The following is a 26,295-nucleotide window of genomic DNA, read 5'->3' on the forward strand; positions in this document are numbered from 1 at the left end:
ATGAACTTTGCAAACTCCGTTTAATTAGAGGTTCTACACACACTGGGATTGCTTCCTATTGTTTGCAGCCTTCCTGAGCTCAAAGCTAAGACATGACTCTTTTCTATTGGCTCTCCTGCTGCTAGGTTGCATCCATCAATCTGAATGGAGTGACAGGTGCCTGGTGCAGCAGCAACACTAAGTATTCAGTTCAGACTAGAATATCCAGAAATGTGTTAGTGTCTGATGAGCAGGAAAGGTGAATGCATATTACAAAAAGGGAAGAGAAAGATGTATTCTTACACACACTTTTTTTCTGCACGGTCCTATAATTGTGCAGTCTCTGGGAACCCATTAAGGGTTGTTCCTTGACTGAAAGCACATAGCTCATTATGATGATGATTATTGCTTTGGTCATAAAAATGACTCAAGAGTGACTTGCAAAAGAAATCCTAAAACCAATTACAGCAAACACAATACAGTGGTACCTTGGTTTATGAACTTAATCCATTCTGGACGTCCGTTCTTAAACCAAAGCCATTCTTAAACCGAGGTGCACTTTCCCTAATGAGGCCTCCCGCTGCCAGTGCCCTTCCACTGTTCAGCTTCCATTCGCAGACCGAGGTAAAGTTCGCTAGCTACTTCCAGTTTTGCAGAGTTCTTATACCGAATAGTTCGTAAACAGGGCTGTTTTTAAACCAAGGTACCACTGTACATAAATACAAAACAAGCAAGCAAGCAAGCAAATGCATCCATACAAATAAAAGGCATGCCAAGCGTGTGTTAATGAACCTTTTGCTCTGTGGACACATGCTAGAAAGTTGCTGTTGACCACAGCATCCCAGCAAATGGAAATTCAGTAAATAGATGTGTGTGTATCATCATAGATGAGAGACATTTCCTTGTAGCAACTTCAGAATGCATGAAATGGCTCCTCAGTTAAGACCCTCTTCTGACTTTATCTTTCCAAAGTAAGAAGAACAGCAGAATCTACCCCTTCTGCACCCCCCCCCAAAAGGAATCACATTAGGACTCAAACAAATAATCTAATTAGAATAACCCAAAATAGATTCCAAATGGATTGGGCTGCTTCTAAATGCTCTAGAGGCAGATATGTGGCAAATCTTGTGGTCTCGTTTAAATGAAGGACAACTTTTATGAACAACTTTGGGTGCCATTTTTTATTATGCAAAACAGCAATGTAATGTGGATATAAATAAAAAGCGTCATCTTGTACCATTAAGAGCCCTGATTAATGATGTAACATGCATTTATTTATAATTATGTATAATTATTGTTTACATAGTATACTTTTGAGATGGTTTTGTATAATAAAAAACCCAAAGCATTAAAAGGTAAATAATTATTTAGTTACGATCACTAAAGAAAGGATTATCATAGCTTCAAACCACTCAAGAGTAGACAAATGTTAATCAGTCCATCAGTAGTACTAGCAACAGCTAGCATGTCCTGGCATTCATAACGGAGACCTGAGCAATTCAGCCATTGATACTGATAGGCGGCAATTCATTAATGAGATGCGCCTATCTCGATCTTGTGTGTGTTCAAATGTAACAGTAAGAGACTGACTTCCAAAGCAGCCTGTATTGGAAGATCCCTTGCAAAAATAATGTGGTGGTTTTTCTTAAATAGTTGCCTGGCAACCAACCAAAGGGCACATAGTATGAGACTGCAGATGAGCCTAAGGAGATAAGGGTTCCTATCAGTGTCACAGTGGAGAGAGCTTGTCTTCAGTATGAGCTGGCTGGCTGGACTGGTATTATCTTTGACCTAGTTCCGAAAAACAAGCAATGAACAAATAGGTGAGATGATAAACTTGTGTCTCAGTTGTACCACTTGAGATTTAAGGGAGAAGAGGTCATATGGCTGAATGCTCCTCCAATCAACAAAAGCTCCTTGAACATAGAAAAATAGATATCAGGAAGACGGGTTTTAGCATAGTTCTGTGTAATATTAGGGTGGGGTATAAACAGCCTCCAAAAATTTTCAACCACTATTCACATGATGTGAATTTGGGAGGGATTTCATTTATTTTCGAGAATGAGATGTGGCCTTTGCTCTGATCCAGTATGCCTCTGCTTATGTATGTACAACTGCTGGAGAGTAATGATAATGGGTGGATATCCAACATTCGTCATACTCAAAGTAGCCCCTTGAAATAAACAGACTTAAATCTATAGATATCCTATCAGTGAATTTGTTCCAGTAGCCCAACAATCAAGTGTGATGGATCCTTTCAAGTCCCATATATAGTCCATAAAATGTGCACCTGTCATACCCATAACCAATCAGATGGAATTTCCCTTTTGTCCTGTCTGTCTTCTCTTTATCTGCACATCATGCTGTTATCCTTGTTAAATTTTCAGTAATCCCCTGTTGCATAATCGGCAATAGATTAGGCCTCCTTTTGTACTTATGCCTGTTTTTGTTCCGTCTAACACAATGGAGCCTGGATGCTGATTAGGGCCTCTAGGATTCTTATTAGCACAGCTATGAAGTAACCATGAAAACAAGCATAGTCGTCATGACCTCTTAATTGGAAAGGGAAAACAGCCTGCAGCAAGAGACCTTTTTTGTCTTTAGACACGTGTTTGTCCTCTGGTAAGACCATAGCTGAATACAAAAAAGGAAAACAAAGTCTGAGAAAAGAATGTTGATTTGTTTTGGTTTTCTGGGACATTTGCTCAGCGTTTGCCCCCTAGTTTCACTGTTCTAGAAGTTCTCATTTTATCAAGGGAAGTTGGGCAGATGTTCCCTTGACAAAAAGTGGCAAATCAAAAAATCACCTATATATTAAATTCTTTACTAGGGGGTGGGTCAAGGTAGGGAGCTTTCAAGGATGCAATCCCGCATCCCTATTCTGAAATGGTACAGTCCCAAGAAGGCTGTGCCACATGTTTCTCCGAGCAGATTCAGCTGCCAGTTTCCCTCTTGCAACCTACTTTACAAGGCTGCTGGGGGAAAACCACAAAGGACTGTAAACAACAGTGTCATATAACAACAGCATATTACCAACAACAGCTTAACATGATATTACGTTGTTGTTGTTGTTGTTGTTGCTAGGGGCAGCTCTGGAGTTACTGAAAACAATTTCCAGAGAGGAAACAGCAAATAAGATCAAATAGTTCAAAAGGTTTCAGTACCATGGACAGGGAAGGACTACAGAATCAGTAAAATCACCTCTTGCTCTTGAGGAGGTGGTGCAGTTATCATAACCTCATAAATACAAGGGACACAATTCAGGGAAATGCCTTGCAAACCATGTTGCCTTGCAAGCAATGGGGTGATACCTGGACAGAATGTGGAGTCCCATTGATTTGAATAGGACTTGCTACTTAGGTGGCTCATTGTAATCCTATGCACATGCATGCCCAGGTATGAAGCTTGACTGAGTTCAGCAGGGCTTATGTATGCATTTAAAAAAATTATATATCCTGCCTGATTGTAGTAAACCCTCTAAACCAGGCATCCCCAACCTGCGGCCCTCCAGATGTTTCGGCCTACAACTTCCATGATCCCTAGCTAACAGGACCAGTGGTCAGGGATGGTGCGAATTGTAGTCCAAAACATCTGGAGGGCTGGAGGTTGGGGATGCCTGCTCTAAACTCTTGAAATGGCTTATATATACTGCTTGATTGTAGAAAAACACATGTAAGTAGATACAAGAGTGAAACAATATCTGTGGTGTGTATCTAGATAAACTTTTTGCACCATGACGCAAAGCGTGATACACACAATTGGCAATATTAGCTTCCCATCATTACAATTAGAGATTGTGGTTTTTGTACCGATTTGGATTGAATGGAAGCTTCTGTGCTGGAACAAAAGCAGCTTGAAGGGGTGGTTTCTATCAAGACTCTGTGAACATGAGAAGAGGTCTGCTGGATCAGGCCAAATCCAGCATCCTGTTTTCACAGTGACTGGCCAGGATGCCCAAGAGAATCTCACAAGCAAGACCTGAGTGCAGCAGCAGCTTTGTCATATATGGCTCCCAACAACTGTCATTCGGGGGCATACTTCCTCTGACAGTGGACTTAAACCTTATCCATCCACAGCTAGTAGCCAGTGGTAGCCCAGAGGTGGTTTTAGGGTAGCACAACTGGTTAGGTGCTGTGCTGCAGGGGGTGCCACAACAATGCTGTAGAATGGAGACAAGAGGCAGGGGGTGCCAAATTTTAGCGTCATACAGGGCACCACTGAAATTTGAGAGCCCAAAGTCTGCCGCTGGATAGCTTCATCCTCTGTGAATGTGTCTAATTATCTTTTAAAGAGAATTAGACACAGTCACATTGGGGGCCAACACTATAGCATATGGGAGAAAACTCCACAGTTTTAACAATGTGCTGTAAGAGAAAAGTACTTTGTTTTGTATGCACCACAGTCCTAATCATAATTCTCTCTCTCTCTCTCTCTCTCTCTCTCTCTCTCTCTCTCTCTCTCTCTCACACACACACACACACACACATCTGTTATTTAGCAGGGGAAACAAGTTAAATACGATCACACGTTTAATGTCACACCCTCAATTGTAGAAGCTAGAAACTTGTTGGTGCTGTGTAACTCAATTCCAAACTAAGTCCCGCTACAGAAATGTAATGACTGTGTATCTTTCCTGTCAAGCTCCAGATGTTATATTTTGGGTGTTCATTTCTTTACTTACAAAAATTGTCTGTTTCCCTCCCCCTCCCCCTCCCCATTCCATAAAATGTTTGGATTTGTTTTTAAAGGAAAGCAGAGACTTTGAATGCTGATTTCAGTGCTCACAGCTGTGAAAACTGCAGAATACACACAGCCCCAAACCTAGAACTGACCCATATTATTTTGAGCCAGTACCAATGGCGAATGTGGAAGGGAACATTTCCTGTCTCCTAGCCCCAAGCATTATTTGGTCTCCTCTGAAACAATCTCTAATGAAGGTTTGGTGCTGGCAGGGAAGGAAAGGTTACAGATAGATAATTCTGCCCTCAAACCAAATCCTCTCCTCTCTCTTTGCCTCTCTGCCTAGGATGCTGATAGGGTGAGTCACTGAATCTGTCTCTGGGTGCTACTTCAATGCAGCAGCCTTTCGGGAAAAGCCTTCTCCTCCCCTCTCCAGCAGGGCTGTGTGATATCCAAGCCTGCCCACCAGTAGTTTTACTAAATAATTCATTATGCTCCCATGATAACTGAAGTATAAGGAGGGGCTTGATTTAATTTACTGCCTGATTCAAGCCAATCGGGCGGTAAGGCTGCGGTAGAACCGGGTGACAGCAAACCCTGCTTGTATGCTGTGAATGTGAAAGAGAAGCAGTTCTGTGTGTGGGTTAAGGGGAAAGGATTGGATCCAGGGGAGCCATTGGATTATGAGACTGGCCAGAAGGTAAGATTCAAGTGCGGATCTGGATTGTCCAGAGGATTAAGCAGCACAATGCAGACCTTGTGTGTAAGAATTCTCCTTACCTAAGGACGTATTTTCCGATTTATGGGGGAGGGAACCATGGGCGTGTGGAAGCCTAACGCATGCAGCTGGCATGTAGGCTTGCACTGCTTTTGTGTCTTTTGTCTGCATGTACCCGCTGTCAATATCTGTAACAGAATAGCTGTCGTACAAATAGCTGTTTCCATTGTGCATTCCGTACGCTACATAATCAGTGGCACGTTGCATTTGTGTCTGTAAAATCAAAGGAACAAAAACCAATTAAGAAAGGACAGACAGACCAGCCCTTGGGGGCTAATGGAATCAGAAGGCACCCGGTAGTATTGTAATTATTCTTTTTAAAGTGGTACGCATCTTTAAAATCTCGAATGGCTTCCATCTGAAGTGTGAGACAAACCTCCCTCTGGAGGCATGACTGTACAAGCAGAGGCACAGAATAAATTAAGAAAAGGGGGTAAAGGGAAGTGGTTTAAAGAAAGAAACTGAGAGGGACTGAAAAGAGAGGAGGACCAGAAAAGGAGCAAGAGAAGCAAGGTGTTTTCCCCTCCCCAAAAAAACCACCTTTCTGAAGTTGTAGGTATCTTAAAATCATGAATCAACTCTTTCTGCCCACATCCTAAGCATATGTACTCAGACGTCAGTCCAATGGGTTTCAAATGGATACAGAATACAAGCCTATGCATGTTTGTTCCCATTCTATTCACACTCCCGAGAAAGTGTGCACAGGATTGGAGCCTTACATCCTAGTATGTGGCATGTGCTTAGGATGAGTACAGATTTGCATGTGACAAGACCAAAGGCAATGTTTATTCCTTACAAGTGCTGTCTTCCAGTGGTGATGCAAATTCCTGAAGAGCGTGTCTGTAGCCATCAGTCAGTTGCAGCAAAAAAAGAGTTCTATGGCAACTTGAAGATCAACAACTATATTGTGGCATTGGCAAGAGCCTACCTGTAGCACCCTGAACCTTACGCATGTGCCTGCAACCTTCACAGATATCACACAGCATATAGAGAGGCACAGGGCACCTGATGGCACATCACAGGGGAGAAATAGAGGAATTTAGAAATAATTCACGTAGTTACATAGGATCGCAAGACAACTGACCATAGTGGGGAAGGCTGGGACCAGGTGACCCGTGCTGGTGGGCAGGTTCAAAGCTGCTTCTGCTCTCCCTTCTTTTGGTTTTTAATCTCTAAAGCAGAGTTGGATCAGACAGCCCTTCAGATAGAGGGTGGTCCTCTCAGGAGAATGCATAGTCACCCTAGAAAAATCGCATGATTTAAACATTGATGCAAGGTGCTTTTTTCAGTGACAGAGCAGCTCTATTCCCCTTGTATATAGGCCTGTGTATGGGATGATTCTCCTGCCACACCTAGGAGAAACTATGCACTTGGCACGGAAAGGGCATAAGAAGATCTGGGAAAAGTTGTCACCTTACAATACTACATGGGAAGGAGGGGGATTATTGAGTTGTTTTTATCATGTATTTTGTGTTCTTATAATGTGGTTTTATGTTGTGAACTGTCCTGAGACCTGCGGGTATAGGTCAGTATACAAATTTAATAAATTATTACTGGGTGACCCATAGAAGTGGTAGTAGTATTGATTAGCAGTAGGTCTGGGACATATAGAAGAAACTTACCTTAGCTTGCAAACTTCAATGCTGCAAACAATGGTGATAGCCATTAGTTCTGTAAGCTTTTGAAAAAAAGATTAGAGAAACTGGACACCGGTTAGGTCCATTAAGAGCTATCAGCCACAGAAACTAAATGCAACTTCCACCCTCACAAGCAACATGCTTCTGAATACCAGATCCTGCAGACCAGCAAACATGGTAAGGCTGTTGCCTTCACACTCCACTTGTGAGCTTCCCAAAGGCATTCAGCTGGCCATCGTTGGAAACAGTGGGATGCATGGATTTTTGGCTAATTCAACAGGTATGGTCTCAGATTTGCCCTTATATCCATCCTGGATCTCAAATAAGCTAATGATACAAATAAGCTTGGCCAATGGCCAGGGATAGTGGGAGCTGCAACCCCTGCATAGTTTTGGTGGGGAAGCACAAATGCTTCCATACTCCCACTATACCTGCAATATAGCATGCAATGCATCTGTATGCACAGACAATGCACACAGTTCCTAAAAGAAGGGGGGAAAGGGAGAGAGATGTTGGAGATTAGCATATATGGCCCTGAAAAAGATTGGCATGTCTCACCCTGTCACTCAGACATTGTCCCTTCTTTTTGATGATTGCATGGAACATCAGGAAGAACTTTCTGACAGTAAGAGCTCCTCGACAGTGGAACGAATGGACTCCCTCAAGAGGTTGGGCTCTCCTCCCTTGGAGGTTTTTTTAGCAGAGGTTGGGTGGTCCATCTGTCATGGATGCTTTAGTTGAGATTTCTGCATTGCAGGAGGTGTCCCATGCAGCCCCTTCCAACTCTACAATTCTATTATTCTATGATCTATATATACAGATGCATAACATGTTATATTGTTGGTCAGATGGCAACACACAAGCCTAAAACCCACTTGGAAGCTGTGCTTTGCACTCTAGAAGGCATGATAGCAACCCATTTCCCATTTCCCATCCATGCCTAAACTTTACATGAGTGTAGGATGTGGATCTCAACGCCTCTGTTTACAAGTTAAGCTTTGCATAAAGATTCCCAAGCACTATATTGTTATAGAACCTGGGGATGGGGGAGTCCTAAAGATTGTTTTTTAAAGAAAACAGAAACCTTTTACATTCATTGTGCATTTCTATAGGCTTCCTGTCTTTTAAGCAGAGGGTTTAGCTGTTCACTTCTCTTTCAAACATGTTATTATATAGAATTTATCACTCCTACATTACCAAAAGAAAGCAGGCTTAGTGGAAGGACTTGAACACTGTTGTGCTCATTTTGGAAAGCCTCAGTGTGATATAGATTGAGAATCTCTCCTCTGTGGTGAAAGATGGTAATGAGTAGGGGGCAGGCAAGCCCGGGCTTTGTGTCTTGGCAAGCAGAAATCAGTGCTAAGTGCTCTGTGTAATCAGATTCCATAGCATGGGGGAGAAAGTGTGAATGACTAACACCAGGATTTATTTCTGGCAGCTGCTGGTCTAGCTATACCGTGTAGTCGTTCTAGGTGGTAATTTAGTAAGGCTTGCATTTCTAAATATTTATCGCAGTTCAAGTGATGTGGATTTCATGGGCTTACGCAGAGTTATGGTGGCTTGCACATGCACAGAGCATTCCAACAGAAACCCTGCACTTGCTATCACTCTTATACATCTTACTTGTGAAAGGAAAAAAGTACCACCCAAACTCTACTGGTGGCTGGTGCCCATTGTGACTGGCAGGGAGCCCAAACAGTAACTAGAGCCGAAACTAATGACAGGCAGAGCCAACTAACTCTAGTTTTGTCCCCATCCTTTCCCCTGCTGAGTTCTACAAGGGCAATGCTTGAGACTAAGGAGGAGGAGGATGCTATTAGGCAGTGTCACAACCTGGACTGGCTATAAGTGGGACAGGTGGCTGGTGAGAGGCTAAGGCTCTCATTTTTGGAAAATGAGCATCCAGAGCAAAACCCTCTCTGCTAATTTTCTGGAGTCGGTTTGTGATTAATGGGGCTTCCCATTGAATAACTCCTAGGTAGTGAGCAAGATATTATTCAGAAATAATGGCTCTCTGCCCACATAGCAATGGCAGACTTTAGGTTCCCAGATTTCATTGGGACACAAAAATTTAGTGCCCCCCATCTCTTGCACTCTGTTCTACATTATTATTGTGGTGTGAGCACCCAGTACAGCTGAGTGGTTGGGCTACCCTAAAACTGCCTCTGGTATAGGCTCCTCCTGTCCCTTCCCAGCTCCTCTCTCAATCCTAGCTGGGTTATAGCAGGTACCTCCCTGTTGGTGGGAGACAGGGCCAGAGAATGGGCCCTGCGGGGTGTTAAAGCAACAGTTGCTTTGCAAGGGTCAACAGCTGGAAACCCATTTCCCCCAGCCACATTTTCTGCTTGGCAGGTGTAACAGTTAGAGACAGAAGTGTGACCTAATTAGCTGTGCCTAATTGCAAGAGCTTGAGGCAGGTAACAAAAAGTTATACACACTCATTGCAAATGCAATTTAGGCATATTGAAATTGAATTAACTGAAGCAGCAAGCCTATGCGTACATCCTTGGAAGTCCAATTGAACACAGCCGAGTCTACTTCTGAATAAATAGGATTGGGACCATATTCTACCACTCGTAACAGGGAGGCTTTACAAAATGTAAGGCCTTGTATTTACACTCAAATGACAGGCAGCACAATATTGCTTCATTCCTGAAGTACATGAATGAAGAAGGTGCAATTCCTGGAATGAAGCAATGTTTTCCTTATCTAAGGAATAGCACATTTTCTTCCCCAGTTTACCCCGCTTTCTTTTTCTCTTTCGCCACATCCTCTGTTATCTCCCTCATGACAAATTCTAGATAGAACATAAGCTCCTTGCAGAAGATGTCTGGCTTTTTGCTACTTAAATGGGTGCAAATAATAGCAGCAATAATGACAGTTAACAACAGCAAACACATTTATGTTATATATACTGCAAAAGGCTGGAGGCTCTTTCAATGCAGCTGTCGTAACCATTGCTTTGATTTTTTAGTACATAAGAATAGGAAGCTACCTTCTATTGAGTCAGAAAATTGGTTCATCTAGGTCAGTACTGTCTACACTGACTGGCAGAGGCTCTTCAGGGTTATTAGTAAAACTGAACTGCTGCTTTGCCCCTTGAAAAGTGCACTAATAAAGCTTATTAGGTGTCTATTCTCAGGAACACAGCTGCAATAGGAGACAGGGAATGGGATGCAGTTACAGCCTTTCTCCCTGGTTGGTTGAATCCATTGTTTGTGCCATCCTTGGCATTAACATTTTGATTTGGAAACTGGGGCAAAATGCCAAGCACTCCTCAGGACATATAATCTCATTGCCCGTCCACTGGCATTGTGCAGGTGAAATTTGAGGTTGCTTTTCTTGTTAGGAACATAGGGCTCTGCTTTATACTGAGTCAGGCCATTGGTCCATCTACCTCAGTATTGTCAGCACTGTCTGGCAGCAGCTCTCCAGGGTTTCAGAAAGGAAATGTCCTCATTCCCCATGCCAGGAATTGAACTTGGGAAATTCTACATGAATAGCAGATGCTCTACAACCAAGCTCTCCCCCTGGTTGCTGAATTGATTAATTAATGAAATGTTGCTTCCCTGCACTGGTTAGATCATGAACTGTGGCAGCAGGAGGACAGGCAGTTCTAACAACTGTGTCCATTTTAGGTATTGTACCAGGGCTTGCATCCCCCCCACACTGCCGATTATTGGCAGCCCCAACCTTACTTCAGAGGGTGCTTCTGAGTCTGCACACAATGATGTTTTCACCTGCCAGCCAGTGTGTCCCTTACCTGTGCCTACTGAAAAGAATTCTCCTTTGGACTAGAGGAGAGAGAAGGGAGCTGCTGACTGCGCACACTTGCCTCATATTATGGGAGCAAAGATAGGATCTTCTGCACCATTCTGCATACAGGCTGCCCTGCCTGGGAACTAACAGAGAGGAAAGAGAACGGATGAAGGAAAGCTCCATCCTCAGACTAGGGAATATGCCCTCAGGTCACAGATCATGAGCAGAGCACTGGTCAAGTGTCTCCCCAATGCAAGTGGAGGCAGAGCAAAGACTAAATAGAGAAGCACCTGTGTCTATTCTTCCTACTCCCCAAACACTCTCCTCTTCTTTTAGGCACTACCTGTCACAAACTCCAAGAGAGAAGTATCCAACGTCAGTGCTATTTTCACACTCTACCCAGAGATCCTATTGATATAAATGCTTCTATTGCTTTACAGCCTCAGGAGTGAAAGACACAAAAAGACAAGGAGAGGGGCTAGTTTTCCTGACTCCTCAAGGACTGGTTGAGGAAGTTCTGCATCTCTGCACACTCCCTCTCTCTCTCACACACACACTGAACAGAAGAGATTCTTGTGTGTATGTGTGTGTGTGTTCTCCTAATGTGTACAAATACATTATTTGCAAGGAGTCATGGATCATCCTTTGGTAGCCCAGTTTCCCTTATGGTATAGATTAAGTCCCACTCCAACCCGACTTTTATGTCATATTCATTTTTGATATGCAGTAAGCCTTCACATTAGAAACCGCTGGGAAAAAATAGTGACTTAAGGACTCAATCAGAGAAGAGAGCTTATAGTAGCTGATCCCTGAATAGAGATTTGCATATTTATAGTCAAGATTTTACGAACTAAGATGTTGGTTATTATGCAGAGAATGGGTCCTCCCCCTCCCCCAACCTGCACTCTTACTATAATCATTCCAGCTATCCATGCACTAGGAAAAAATCTCAACATACAGTATTAGAGAGGAAGGGGAAAGAACAGTTATAGACAACAACAGATGTATTACAATGGCTCCAGGAGTAAGAGTTCTGGGGTGGTCAAAACAAGGGCTAAACATTCCTTTGATCCAAACATTCTCAGCTGGGAGAGAGGAGAAGGAACTTGTTTGGGGGCTAAAGGCTGTTTCTGTACAAAATGGCCACCCTGACCTCCTTCTCTAGCCTGGAGATGGGCAGGGACATAGAGCTTCTCCATCACTGTGATGAGCCCTCTGTAGTTCAGTGGAGCTGTGGAAGGGAGATCCCTGTCCTAAGCCAGAGAGGAAGATTGAGGCTCTTCTTATTAGACTTGCCACAAGACAATGAGACACTCTCTGCAGAGAAGACAGTGAACAGAATTGTGAACCCCTGAAGAAAAAGAGGATTGGTCTCCTAAAGGACACCATTAGAGCAAGGACTAAACCTGTTCACTACCTCTGGGGGAAGGAGCAGCAATAGCCTCCTCTCAGCTGTGTCTTAGATGGAAAGTTGGGCTTATATGGATAGCCAGTGCTTTTAAAAAAAAATGTTTAGGGGTACTCTCATTTTCCTACTCATATTGAAATATTGCCCCTCAATAAGGCCAAACTTAGATTCACAAAATGTTCTGGAGTATGCGTACCCCTGCATGCCCCCAGAAAAAAGTACTGTGGATTGCTATACTTGTAATCCATAATTAGACCAACAGCTTAATTCTAAAATTTGCTTAGGATGTGGGACCTGCTAATAGCAACGCCTAGACAAAATTGCAAACTACAGTGTTACACCCAGGTAGCACACACCAAGCCACCCTTTTATAACTGGGACATAGGCTGCCGAAATCTCTTCTGTCTATGTGAAGCTCTTTATTCTAGCTATGTTTAGTAGAGCTAACTAATGGGGAATAGTATTGGGCATGTTTATTACAGTGGCTGTGCTGAGCTGTATGGCTGCAGCTGACTTACTGTAGCACACTATGCTGTTGTATCTTCTGGAGAATTTGCCTAATTCATACCGTAACTCCTTTTGGTAATCTTCCTTCCTGTGTAGCAATAGAGAAATGATAGTAAGCGACAAGACTTTATATTGCTAGCACCATGGAAAATCATGGGTTAGTTTAGATTACTCTGTGTTATGAATAATAGATCACTCAGCGATATCCATTACTGAATCTACATAGAAATGATATGTACAAGTTGTTTCCATGATAAACTAGGATGTGCATACATATGGACATCGGCATGAGGTCAATATTTAATAGCTGTGCACTGAACTGCTCATTTAACAAATGACTTGTTTTTCTGAAAGTCCTCTAATTGCAGAATTATGCAGGGACTCCCTTCCCACCCCCACCCTCACCGTAATGCAGCCTTTGAATCTGCTTTACCACTTGGCTCAATCATTATTGTCTTCCCCATGCTAACAATGCAAAAATTCAAAATATTTTTGGTGACTTTGATGAAAACCGGAAGCAGCTTGACCTTTTCTCTCAGGTGGAACATTTCTGAAGCTTAAAGGTTGCTCCCTGCAATTACAAAATTCAACTCACACAAAGCTCCTGTCTCCAGAGCTTAAACTCTCTTCACTGAAAAATCTCAGGTGCACATTTGGGCTACAACTCCAAGCAGGAAGCAATTATTGCTAAGAAAGTCTGCATATTGAACTGATGCTAGCCTAAGACAAAACTGAACAAATGAAGTTCAATGCCTGTCATGATAAAAAAAAAAATCTTTTTTGTAGAAAATAATGATAATAAGATTTAAGACTTAAATACATGCATATGTATGTGGTTTTAAGTGACTGAGAAAGGGACATTGTTTTAGGATGGCACGTATCATTTTAAAGTTCTTTTTCAATAAATTGTTGTAGTTTACCACCTAATTTTAGGTGCTTAGTTTTGTGTCAGATGGCTCAGTGGTGGCTAAAATGTTTTTTGGATGGTAGAGAGTCAAATTGCCTTCCACTAACAGCATCGTGAGAGGAGGTTGCAATTAGTTTGCTTTCAGTATCTTAAGGCAAGAACTTTAAGAGATGTTATTGAAATGTGGCTACAGTGCTGTACTACAGCAACTATTACTACAGGCAAGGCTGTTTGCAAGCTGAAGAAACAATAAAGATCACACATTTTATAACAATCTGATCCGGTACAAAAAAAGTCATAATAAAAACATAACTTTAAAATAAACAACTTATATCAAATAAAGTAATGTTCATTAATCCATTAGAATATAATAGTACACAATGAAATTAACCACGAGCAAACAATAATTAAACAAAAAAATTCACTCTTAACATTGACAAGAAATAATTACCAACCTATAATCAATAAAAATAACAGCAAGGAGTTCCACAGTGCAGGACATGCCTCACTACAGGGCTGGTCTCTGACAAAGGCTGACTAAACCTTGGGGATGTTGGAGACCACAGAAAATTGCACCATCAGAAGATCTCAGTGATCCAGATGAAGCATAGGGAATGAAGTCGTCCATGAGGCACTTTGGGCCCAAGTTGTTTAAATTAATACAAGAGCCTTCAACCTGGCCTAGCAGCAAATCAGCAGTCAGTGCAGCTCTCTTAGCAAAGGAGTAGCATGTTGCTTATGGACAAGATACAAAGGTGTTATCATATGCAATAAACTCTCCCTTGCTTTCCTCTTAAATTTACTCACCTGCGCTAGACAGAGGAAGAGAATTAGCAGCCCAGTTGTAAATCCAGGATAGGATCATGCTACCATGACTTTACAGTCCAGCTTTTGCTTTGCTCTGCAAAATGTGATAGTCAATCTAAACAGAAAGGAGATAGGTGTCAGGAAAGGAGTACTGTAAATCAGAGGCATGCTGATGGAACTTCATAACTCTGCATGTTCTCTATGGTTTCTACAGCCAGAAGCAGAACAGTTAAGAGGAAAATGGAAGGGAGAAGAGCAGTCAGACAAGGCAAGAAAGTATAGGTCCTGTTGGCCACGAGATTGCTGTACAGCTGTTTGAGAGGAGACGGAGTCAGCATTGTGCAACATCTCAGTACTGTCTCAAGAATAGCCTCTATAGTACTATTAGCCACACATATAAGAAGAATGAAGTGGGAATGCAATGGTAGAATTCTGAAAGTGTTTCATGATCTATTCTATTTTGCCACATTAAAAAAAATAAAACTGTCTACGAGCAGAAAAGTAGCACAGCAAAGGTCAGGCTGGAGAATAATCTCTCCCTTGGGTGCTTTTAGGTGCTTTGTTCTTTTACATGCTGAATGGCTTTTTTTTTAACATGGGAAATCTCTCAGGTCCGCAGTCTAAAGTGGTACAGCCCACTCTGCACACCCTGGCATAGTACCACCACATTTTTCTGCTGAGTGTATAGACCAGGCCATAGCTGCTTAATCGAGCAACAAAAATGTATAAGTCACTCATTCTTGACAGGGCACCTTTGGCACAATAGTTCTGTGAGGGCACCAAGCCGATAATTAAACTACAACTCCCAATATTATATAGGGAAGAATGGATGACGTTCAAGCCAGTTTTAGGCTGTAATACAGAGATGCCTCAAGAGGCTTGATGTGGTTTGCAGGTAGCACTGAAGAACAATGTTACAATCTCTATGTGGTATCCCTCTGAATAGAAGAAGCAGTGTGACTTCTGTATGAGGTAAAGAGAATGGAGGGGACCCCCCACGCACCCGCAATTTGCCATGAAGGATAACCTGATTTACCCTCTGCAGTGTTAATAATTTAGACAAACCTTTCAATGGCAGTGGTGCATGCTGCTTCCCTGCAAGCTCCATTCCATGTCATGCATTATAATTACTTTATTTGTTTCACAGTAATGGTTCCTGAAAAGCTAGTGACATGTGCCCATCTGCCAAAGCTTATCTCTGATTCCATTTATTATTTCTCACTTCTGTTTGTTCTGCTCTTCTTCTCTTGCTGGTGGCAAAACACACTCAGGATCCATCTCAACAGAAAATGCTGTTCACACAGGACCCAGATTATCTGAGGGTGGGAATTACCTGAGCTAGGAGGCCCAAGGGGGCCCATAACCATGACTAAACCAGGGGCAGGGAACCTCAGGCTTGGGGGCCGAACACAGCCAAGTCTCTTGAAACTCTACCCAGCCAACACCCCTTTTGCTCCGACCCTGCCCACCACTGGCATGTGACCCCAGGAAAGTCACCCTGGGCTGAAAAATATTCACTGCCCTTGGTCTAAATTGTAGACCATGCTTGAGGATACTGAAGCAGATTCATTTTCCTATATCTGCATTTTGGATCTATCTACCTACTTACACAAATATTTATATCCCACACTTCTAGTGCTTGTGCGCCACATAAAATCAATTACAAAGTATCATAATGTTCCAAAAACACAATATTAAAAAAATAGATACAATATAAACAGAAACGAAGGCATTAGATTTAATACCTATCCAGAAAAGCCTGCCTAAAAAAGTTTTTTTGAAGTACGGAAAATTCACTAGTGGAGTCTCACAAGGCAAAGAATTCCACAATTTAGGTGGGATCACAGAGAACACCCTTGATCTCCTCCCCACCAACCAAGACTCCACCACAGCTAGGCCACAGAGGAGGGCCCTTTTGTCAGAAGAATTTAGGGCCCAAACAAGCTGATATATGTATGGAATGTCCAGAGCTTGTGAGATATGCTAGAGCCAATCAGAAGTAGCGCCCGAACAGAATGAAAGCCTGCAATCCAGTACCTACTTAACTGGGAGTAAACCCCACTGAACTCAGTGGTACTTTTTTCTGCATAGATATGTACAGGAAAACAGCCTGGTAATACAAGAATGTGTAGGCATTGCAGTCTGAGAGACTTGAGAAATGTGGGTCCCCTACAAGCTCCACAGATCTTTGGTTTCTGCAGGCAGAGGGGATGGATTGGCCCAGTGTGGGAGCTGACTGGCAACAGGAAAGAGGAATAAGCACCATAATAAGCAGCGACACTGACATCCCAGGGACTGTGAGCTGGGGCTGCGAATAGGTTTATGGGCGTCAGAAGGTATGTGAGTAAATAAGCTAGGCCTCTAGCATCGTTGCGCACTGAAGAAAATTCATGGCATTAGATCCCAGGAAGAAGGAAGAATTCCTAAAGGGCATTTCTTAACATATATTTAAGTCGATAATATTATGTATTGATATATATATATATGCCATACTGCGGTTTACGCCTGTAAATACCTAAATCAGGCAGCCAGAAACATAAGGAGCTTAAACAAGAAAGGGGGGGAGCTAAAGAACACTGATCAATCCTCCACCCCACCCCCAAACTTGCCAAAAAATGTCAAGAGACTATTGGGTAGGCGGAGGGTGGGGGCTGTGTTAGAAATGGATACCAGGCCTAGAGAAATTATGTCCAGGGTAACTCTTGTCTGCCCTACCCAGGGCTGCTTCCAGAGGCCTCCACCATGTAAGGTGCGATAGCTAGGTGGAAAAATAAAATGCTTTATTGTCTTACATAAGTGAATATCCTACCTGCCTATATAATACCTCAAATATATGTGTGCTAATTTCATTGGGGGTATACTTTTCCCTAGGAATTTGAAGAAAGATATAGACTTTCCATTCTCATGAAAGACTATACAGTAATAGCCAAAGCTGTTGGCAGGATTGTGAATGTATTCATTCAAATGCTAAATGCTCTGTAATATGGCTAATGGTTTCCAACCAATGGTCTCCTCAGTCCAGCACACTTTTGTGACCTCTCCCCTTTATCTTTATTAGCAAGGCTACAAGAGGGAAGTGGTTGTTTACTGGTTTAGGCAGCAAAGTTGTAGCTTATAATAAAACAAACCCCAGGTACTTGTAATGGAACTTTGCTCCCATTCATTCCCCATTACCTTTCCCCTTTTTCTTGTTCTCTGTTGTGTTTTTTCCTTCACTTCCTTCTTATCCTTCCTTGTCTCTTCCCTTGCCACACACACACTTTTCAAAATTTAAATTGTAAGTTCCTTGGGGCAGAGAGAGTTGTTTGTGTGTGTGTGTGTGTTTTCCCCCAACTTTTATGTATACCGTCTTATTGTGAGCATGTGGCGATTTACAGATTAAAAGAGGACATAAATCATAGCATTTCCAGATCAGCTATCAACATCCTTTTACTCAGTGAAAAAATTATGCAGCTTCTAACTTGAATGTTGCAGATTGCCATTTCTCCTGTGCTGCAAACCACTTTTGAAATTGAGACTTTTTTGCAAGCAGTTTCTGATGTAGCTTGGAGGACAGCTGCTCAAAGAAAAAATGCTCATTCCACTAAGTATGTTCAAACCGTGGGGCGAATTTTCTTTTGTCTTACTTGCTTTTCATAGTCATCCCCACCATGAGATGAGTACATGTTCCCAATTTACAGGTGGAGAACTGAGGCAGGCAAACCTGAGACCATGTATTGAACAAAGATTGGAACTTCAACCCTGTCAACCTAAGTCTAATGTTCTTGCACAGCCATTTTCAAATTAAATAGGACTATGGAAAGAGCCTGTACATGATAAGGCTGTGAACTATCCTCATGGCGGAAATGATGTCATGATAAATTTTGTCACCTAAAAATGGGCATGTGACTTGGTGCCTGGTAACTCTCTGATCAAATTTCCAGGCATTCAACACCAATGGAAGCTTCCCTCCAGGGACTAATAACAGCTTTGAGAGTGTGGGGTTTTTGTTGTACAGTGCTACTTCAGGTTACAGACTCCACTAACCCGGAAGTAGTACCTCAGGGTAAGAACTTTACCTCAGGATGAGAACAGAAATCGTGCCATGTCGGCGCGGCAGCAGCGGGAGGCCCCATTAGCTAAAGTGGTACCTCAGGTCAGGCCCAGACGGGGGGGGGGCATATGGGCCACTTGGCCCGGGCCCCCGATTCCAAAGGGGGCCTCGGTCAGCATATTCACAATCGCAGGGGATTTATAAGACTTCAGTTATCCCCAGGGTAAAAAGGGGGGCACATTATCTACCTGGCCCAGGCCTCTGCAAGCCCCTGCCTCAGGTTAAGAACGGTTTCAAGTTAAGAATGGACCTCTGGAACAAATGAAGTTCATAAACAGAGGTACCACTGTCATTTTGGTAGAGTTGGCATATGCCACACCCCACCCCTGACAGCAGCTGTTTACATTCTTTAAAAGAAGCACATTTGTTGCTTTCATGAAATTAACATAACACATCGTTTGAACCACATAACTATTCAAATGAGTTCAGCCTGCTGGATGAAATATCAAAGACTTTCAAGTATGCTTAAATCCCAGAGTAGTTAAATCCTTTACCGAGAGCAGTTTTTTAATTAATGGTGTCTCGGAATCCTCTTTGTGAAGGAATCTGAATAGCTGTTTGGTCCAAGTCCAGTTTAAGATCCTTAAGGAGGGAGACCAGGAGCCTTGAAGTTATCTACCAACAGTTAGTACCTGGTTAGCTGACTTACTAGGCACATGACACCTGGTTACAGATTTCCACACTGTGTATATATTGTATTTCCATGTAAAAATAAGAATAACTTTAAAATATGCATTTATACATATAGAATAGCATATGGAAGCAAATCCATTGCTTCTTTTTTTATCAGTGAATTTATTATGTTCACCCAGTTTTTTATGTTCACCCTGTTTTTCATTGGATTTCTGTAGCAGGATGAGACACAATTCATTAAGAGTAAAACTGTAAATTAGAAGGAACCATACACTATAACCATGTTAACATAAGCACATAAAAAGAACATGCTGGACCAAGCCAGCATTCTAGTACAGCATTCTGTTCTCCCAGAGGCCAACCAAACTGTATGAAATAGTCAGCCCAGCAGCTGGGATATAATAAAAACAAAAAGAAACTTTAGTAGAACAAGGCCAGAGGATTTTTCAGTCAGAGTCCTTTCTGATGCCTCAAAAATTGACCTGGACATTTTCTTTCTCAATGGGTTAATGAACCTGGGGGAAGCAGCTGGTTTTATACAATGGTGTAATGTGTCCTTGCTACAAAAAAAGCAACAGAAAAGTCACCTGCAAGCTTAATTCGCACAAGGCTTCAATGTAGTACTTTGTTCTTAGTGATACATTCCTAGGGGCTTATGGCTGCTGGGTATGGTCTGAAGGCACAGGAGGTCACCATCTTGCTAACTAGGTCAGAGTCTGGGGCAGTGCCTGAATGGTGACCGCCTAGGAACCAGATGTATGCTTCCTTTGATTCCATGATGGAAGAAAGATGGGATATAAACATAAGAAAATGCATGGTGACAAATGGTGAATCATAATAACTGGACAGGCACTGGAACTGACAGGTGGCAGCAGATTAAAAACAAATCCTAATAATAATAAGAACAACAACAACAACATCCCATGAACTTTATTGGCTCAAGTGGCCATTTTTATCACAACTAGTATAAACGTTTTTGAAAATTGAGTTGATGGAAGATACAGTTGGTATCCAGAGATGGACCAAATGCCAAAAGTGCATCTCCAGTTTGATCATTCTCACTAGAAAAAAATGTTGAAAAAATGTTGACCATTGATCTGGCCCAGCATCATCATCATCATCATCATCATCATCATCATCATCATAATTTATTTATATCCCGCCCTCCCCAGCCGAAGCCGAGCTCAGAGTGGCTAACAACAATAAAAGTAACACAGTTTACATGTTAGTTCTTATGGATTATTTCCAAAGTTAGTCAGACATTTCAATAGGTCAGCTCTGAGTAGAACTTATTTGGATACCACCCTATGTCTACAATGGCAGAATTATATGAAAAACTGATCCAGATTTAACAATATTCAGTACATTAGGATCCATGGGGAGGGCAATCCTGGTATAGTAGAGAAACTGGCTTTAGATGAAGTGCATCTTCTGAGGCCAATTCAGTCCATCTTATGATTGTTTAAATTATGAATGGGAGAGAGGTCCAAGACATGTGCACTTTGTACATGCATACATTGGGAGCACATTCCTATAGTGACTGTGTATTTATGTAGTGCACACACAAATGTTAGTATCAAAGTCTGGCTGTCACAGTTAGCATTCAGTAGTTCAATATGCTCAGTTTTAACAAATCAGGTATAAACCTTCCAGCTTTATCTTGAGAGAAACCCACTGTTGAAAAAAATATGTTTGACCAGTGATCTGTAATTGGTGCTTACTAGCATTCATTGTTTGGGGATTTTGCATGTGTTTATAAAATTTTCATGTTGTTGATCTTTTATTAATAGTATTATATAAGATTTGTATATTTACAAAAAATAATCATCAGATTTGTACTAAGGCTCTTCACAAGATTATAATATATGAAGGCACTCTCAGACAGGATATTTTATACAAGCACAACACATTTCCCTTAGCCTGCTGCCTTTTCTCATTTTCTTTGTAGGATACAAATTTGGGCTGCCTTTTGCGGAGGTGGCCATTTTAGCTCCATAGCAAGAAAACAGCTCAGTTTAACCCTGGCTTTAAAAACATGGATCTGTTGTGACAGCTATAAAAACACATGGTAGAGAGAGCCTTGAGATGATGTGAGAAGAGTTCTATTTTATATACATCAAAGCACAGGGCAGGCTGAGACTAGAAAAGCTCTCCTCTGTTGTGAGAGAACCAGCAAGTTGCTTTCCAACTGTTCCCATAGGCATTTTTATATCACAGCGGATCCTTAATGCATCTTGCCAGGCCCTGCAAATTAAATACACCCAGCTTATTTTATTCAGATCAGTGCACTTCAAAGCCATATCTCTCTCAGTAGAGGAAGGCTGTGCTCTATTAATGCCAGTCATGATGCCATATAGTCTCCTGTCATTTAGTGGGAGACTAGACTTTTGCAAACACATATAACATCATGTACCATCAGGCCTAGGGCTGGGGGAGAAATTTGATTCAATTTGCATTTAAAGGTGAATCCACCTAATTTGCACTTTCCAAAACAATACGAGAAATGAAACACAGCCAGCCTTTGAAATCTGTACTTTTCTTTGCAAAAATGTGTATACTGGGGCAAATTTCATACAAATGTGTATATTAGAAGTGTACACTAAATTGCTGATGCATTTCCACAAGAACCTTTTTATAAAAAACAAACAAACCACTGATGTTGGGAAACTGAATTTAAGACAGGAAAAAATGAGAAGCTGAGAGAAGCCGAGACTGATAGATTTGCCCATCTCTCATTAGATCCCAGAACTAGACTATAGAAAATTGGGGGAGAAAAATAGACAAACAAAAGAACCCCATTATTTTCAGGGCTTCAAAAAGAAAAGAGCCAGATTCAGTAAATCTGTAGTTTTTATTTTATCTGTGCCCTTAGTTTGCACTGACGTCACCAGCCTTCATTTGAATCTTTGATAGTGTAGCACCCTGCTTGTGGTTAACGCTTAGCTGGAATGAAATATTCAACGCAGCAATAGAGAAATTAAAATAATAATTTATTTGTCAGACAAATAAATGTGAGGCACAGTGGTATATGGTTACCAAGCTCTGGCCTGGCCTCCTGTCATTATGGCCAGCACTTATATTCCCTCAGCTCAGCCCCCTTGCTCCTCCTTTGGCTGCCTCTGTCCAATCAGCCTGGTTAAAATTCCTATTGGCTGTTCGCTAGAACCAATCATAAAAGATACACCCATTTCCTATTACCTTTTATGGGAGACAAAGAGCTATATTTCCTTCTATTTATAATTGGCAAACAGCCATTAACCTCTACAAGGCACCTTAATTACCAGATAACCTTTTGCCCTAGACTAGGCGCCTTAACTAACATTTCATCTTTTGCCCTATTGCCCTATTCACTCCAAAACAGATCTTTTGTTCATCTTCCCACACATTATCAATGAAAGATCTCCTTCTTTGGAGGTCATTAAGCAGAGACTTGACAACCATATGTCAGGAGTGCTCCGATGGCGTCTCTCTGTCTGGCAGGGGTCCGGACCCAATGGCCCTCATGGTCTATTCCAACTCTTCTATGATTCTATGATTCTTACTTTCTAAATCCTTTGCATAATTACATTTAAGCCAATATATTTCATACATATATAGATTTTTTAGAAGAAAGGGAACTTAGTAAAAGCTAAGCTAAGTTTTCTAAATTCTCTGAAGCTTTAAAGCAGCTCCAAAGAGAGAGAGGCCTCTTCCTTAGCCAGCTCTGTTTGTATTAGCTCTTGCTTTTTTTTAACCTTAGGAAGATGTAGCTCAAGTTTAATGGGAGGCACAGTGTTTTTGCAACCTTGATTGATTGTATTCTATCATTTGTATGGTCAGTGTGACCTTTTGCTCCCAGCCTGTTTTATGACCGCAATAAACCAAAGGGGCCTCTGACAAAGACCTTGCCTGTTGGTTTCCCATCTCGAAAGAAACATGTGAATTTAAGCTCATTTTTTTGGAATACAGGAATCTGATCAAAATATAAGCCTTGATTAAAAATGCAGGCTATGATCAGATGCCTCATTCCCCCCTTTCAAGCTCAAGGACCTTCCCAAGTGTCCTTGATAGCTTGACCTTCATCATATTCCTGAGGTAAAGCTCTGTATAGGGCCATGATATGAGGTAGAGTTTCATTTGAAATCATCTTGCTAATTGTACTTCTAAAACATGAAATGATACATGGCACCATACACAAAACCATTACTACTACCGTCAAGAAAAACAAGCAAGACAATAGTATCCCTTTGAGTCCTGCGACATTTGGTAACCAGTTGGTGAGCCATCCCATATCCCATCCTTCCCATGTTTGTACTGGGACATGTGCTATATTCTCCATCTTTGTGGCCAACACACGGATCGCCTCACCATTATCAGAAATGTTAAAGCAACAGGCATTCCCTGTCAAGTTCAAGACTCCACATAGGCCTCCCTGCCTGGCAAGTACATAATCCATTCCCATTTTCAGCTGCAAAATGGCGGCTCTACTTTCATCCAACTGTTGTGCAATAAGTCTCAAACTCTGGGCCGTTGCATTGGTTACAAGTTCCACTACTGCTTGCAATCGAATTATTCTGTTTAGATTATAAATAGGATCTCGAGCCCCTTGTATGAGCTCATCAGGATTCCAGGAGGCAGGTTCATAATAGGCTATAATGCGCTCTGGTGGCCAATCATCAGTATCGCTCCAACTTTGGGTACTTCCTCCTGCTATATGAGAAATATCAGCGTTTCTTCGTGTACGCTTGGCCGAACTAGTGGGCATAATCCACATTGGTGGTAATACCCATCCCAGGAAACAAGTCCTACTCCATTTGGAAGGGAGTTTCTTGTATGCCCATTCTCCACATATCCACCACAACCATCGGGTCTGAGGTCTTTGGTACGTGGAGTGCATAAGGCGAAATATCAAAAGGGGCATAGAGCTCACAGTGCAGTATGTTAGATTGCCTTTTTCTGTCATAGTTATGTTCCACACCATTTTCCATGCATGAATAAAAGGAGGTGCACAGGGCAAGGTATTCCGAGTTCGATAGGTAGTACCGTTTGCCCAGGTTTGACTATTCTTAATATAATCCCAAGTATAGTGGCAATGAGAAGAGCCTATCATGGTAGAATCAGCTGCCTCTGATGATTTATGGACACAGAATTCCCCTTGTACAGGTATAACTCGTATTGGTTTAGTTGAGTTCCATCCGGGGAAATTCTGTACTTCTGTTTGGTGTGGCATTTCGCTTACCATACCAATGGCATTTAATGGTATTGGTAATAAGGGCATACCTCCCTCTGAATCATCTGGCCCAAGAGAGCAAACAAGGCAATTGGTCCTATTTGTAACATTGGCTACCATCTCAGCTAAGCCTACCCACATATTGTGGTTTTGACTGAATCCATATTTAGCAAATTTGCTCAAATTCAAGGACCCTTCCCCTTCCCAAGGGATCAGGATTAATAATAAAATCATGTTGATGTCTAGTATATGCATTCCTTCCACAAAAGATTACCTTATTGTGATAACAAAAAAATATTAGTCCCAATATAATTCCTCCAGTGACAGAAATGGGGAACCACCAAGACCAAAACATATGTCCCAAGGATCCCCAATGAGTAATATCTCTGATAATTGTTCCACAGGGGGGGGGGCAGTCAATCAATTGTATAAGAGAATCTTCCCGTTCACAATCGCTGGTTCAGATGCTCCTCAAGCTTCAGGCGTGCGCAGGTCAGCCAGCTTCCAGGTTGTGGCTGCAGCAGGCCGGTCGTCTAATGTTGCCCGTGACCTAGCCCGTTCCCCGTAGGGCTAGATACAGGGGTTTTTGGAGAGAGTCAGTTTTAAAGGATTAGAGGGGTCACCTTTGCACGTCCAACTGCCTTCGGACTTCTTCAAACGGGAGTGATGAATCCAGGGGGTCACCTCAGCTACCTTCACCGCTGTTGGAGTAGAGAGCAAGACGGTGTAAGGTCCACGCCACTTAGGTGCAAGTGGATCGCGTTTCCACTCTTTCACCCATACGCTATCGCCAGCCTGGAACTGATGAATCGGCTCGGCAATGCTGCACGGCGTGCGCTCGAGGGCCCACCTGTTAAGAGAAACAAAAACACGGGAGAGAGATTGCACTTGTCCCTGTGTCACATAGTCTCCTATTTGTTTGAGGTCAGCTGGAATATCCTGAACAAAGGAGGGCGGCCTCCCATACAGGAGCTCAAAAGGTGACAACTTAAGTCTTTTTGTGGGTGCGCACCGAACACGAAACAGTGTTATGGGTAACACATCTACCCATCCCAATCCTGTTTCCTGGGTTAATTTTGCCAATTGGGTTTTCAGAGTCCGATTCATTCTTTCAGTTTTCCCTGAACTCTGAGGCCTATATGCTGCATGCAGTCTCCATTTCACTTGTAGGACTCGACATACTTCTTGTACTACTTGATCAATGAACGCTGGCCCATTATCACTTCCAATGCATCTAGGTAATCCAAACCTTGGGATCAATTCGGTGAGGAGTCTCTTAGTTACCTCTCGTGCCTTTTCAGTTCTGGTGGGAAAAGCTTCAACCCATCCAGTAAGAGTATCTACAAACACAAGGAGATACTTGAATCCCTTAGAAGGGACCAGCTCTGTGAAGTCCACAATTAGGCTTTCCATGGGGACGTATCCCACATGTTGGATTCCAGGAGGTTGTACCGGTCCCTGCCTGGGATTGTTTTTAGCACAAAGAACACATTTCTGGGAAATGCAAGTTGCTAATTGTGATAGGTTAATAATATACAACTTCCGACTGAGACTCTCTCTGGTTGCAGTACCGCCAAGGTGAGTAGATTCATGATAATTTCTTACAATTGTGCCTGCTAAGTGATGAGGTACATAAATCCTATTGTCTGGCAGGATCATCCAACCGTCCTTCACAATCGCCCCTTCCTGTTCAGCCCACTTCCTCTCTTCTGGGGTATAGTGAGGTTTAACTTCTTCTGGAACTACCTCTGGTATGAGGGCTGCTATAAATCCTCCCACAGGCTTTTGGGCTGCCTCTCGGGCTGCTTTGTCAGCAGCATGATTTCCTCTGGTTATTGGATCCCTTCCACGTCCATGACCTTTGCAGTGCATTACAGCAATCTGTTCTGGAGCCCATA

At 42.3% G+C, this 26,295-nt stretch overlaps 1 protein-coding gene and 1 long non-coding RNA gene across 4 annotated transcripts in view; one reads left to right on the forward strand and one right to left on the reverse strand.

Moving 5' to 3' along the window:
* Positions 1–1,437: 1,437 nt before the first annotated feature.
* Positions 1,438–6,755, reverse strand: LOC310743662. The gene is made up of 4 exons (XR_014539158.1): positions 6,522–6,755; positions 6,366–6,442; positions 5,440–5,650; positions 1,438–1,770 (listed from the first exon to the last, which is right to left on the reverse strand). It is a non-coding gene; the product is annotated as an uncharacterized lncRNA (long non-coding RNA).
* SYN3 (synapsin III) overlaps positions 5,040–26,295 on the forward strand; it is a 191,464-nt gene continuing 170,208 nt past the window's right edge. The window contains exon 1 of one of the 3 annotated variants that reach the window (XM_083574021.1): positions 5,040–5,359. The gene's annotated coding sequence lies outside the window, so the exon portion shown is untranslated. Of the gene's footprint in view, positions 5,423–26,295 lie in introns of all 3 variants that reach the window. The other 2 variants (XM_083574023.1, XM_083574022.1) reach the window with 2 other exon arrangements.

The sequence above is a fragment of the Podarcis filfolensis genome (assembly GCF_964270895.1).
Source record: "Podarcis filfolensis genome assembly, chromosome: 10".
Taxonomy (NCBI): domain Eukaryota; kingdom Metazoa; phylum Chordata; class Lepidosauria; order Squamata; family Lacertidae; genus Podarcis; species Podarcis filfolensis.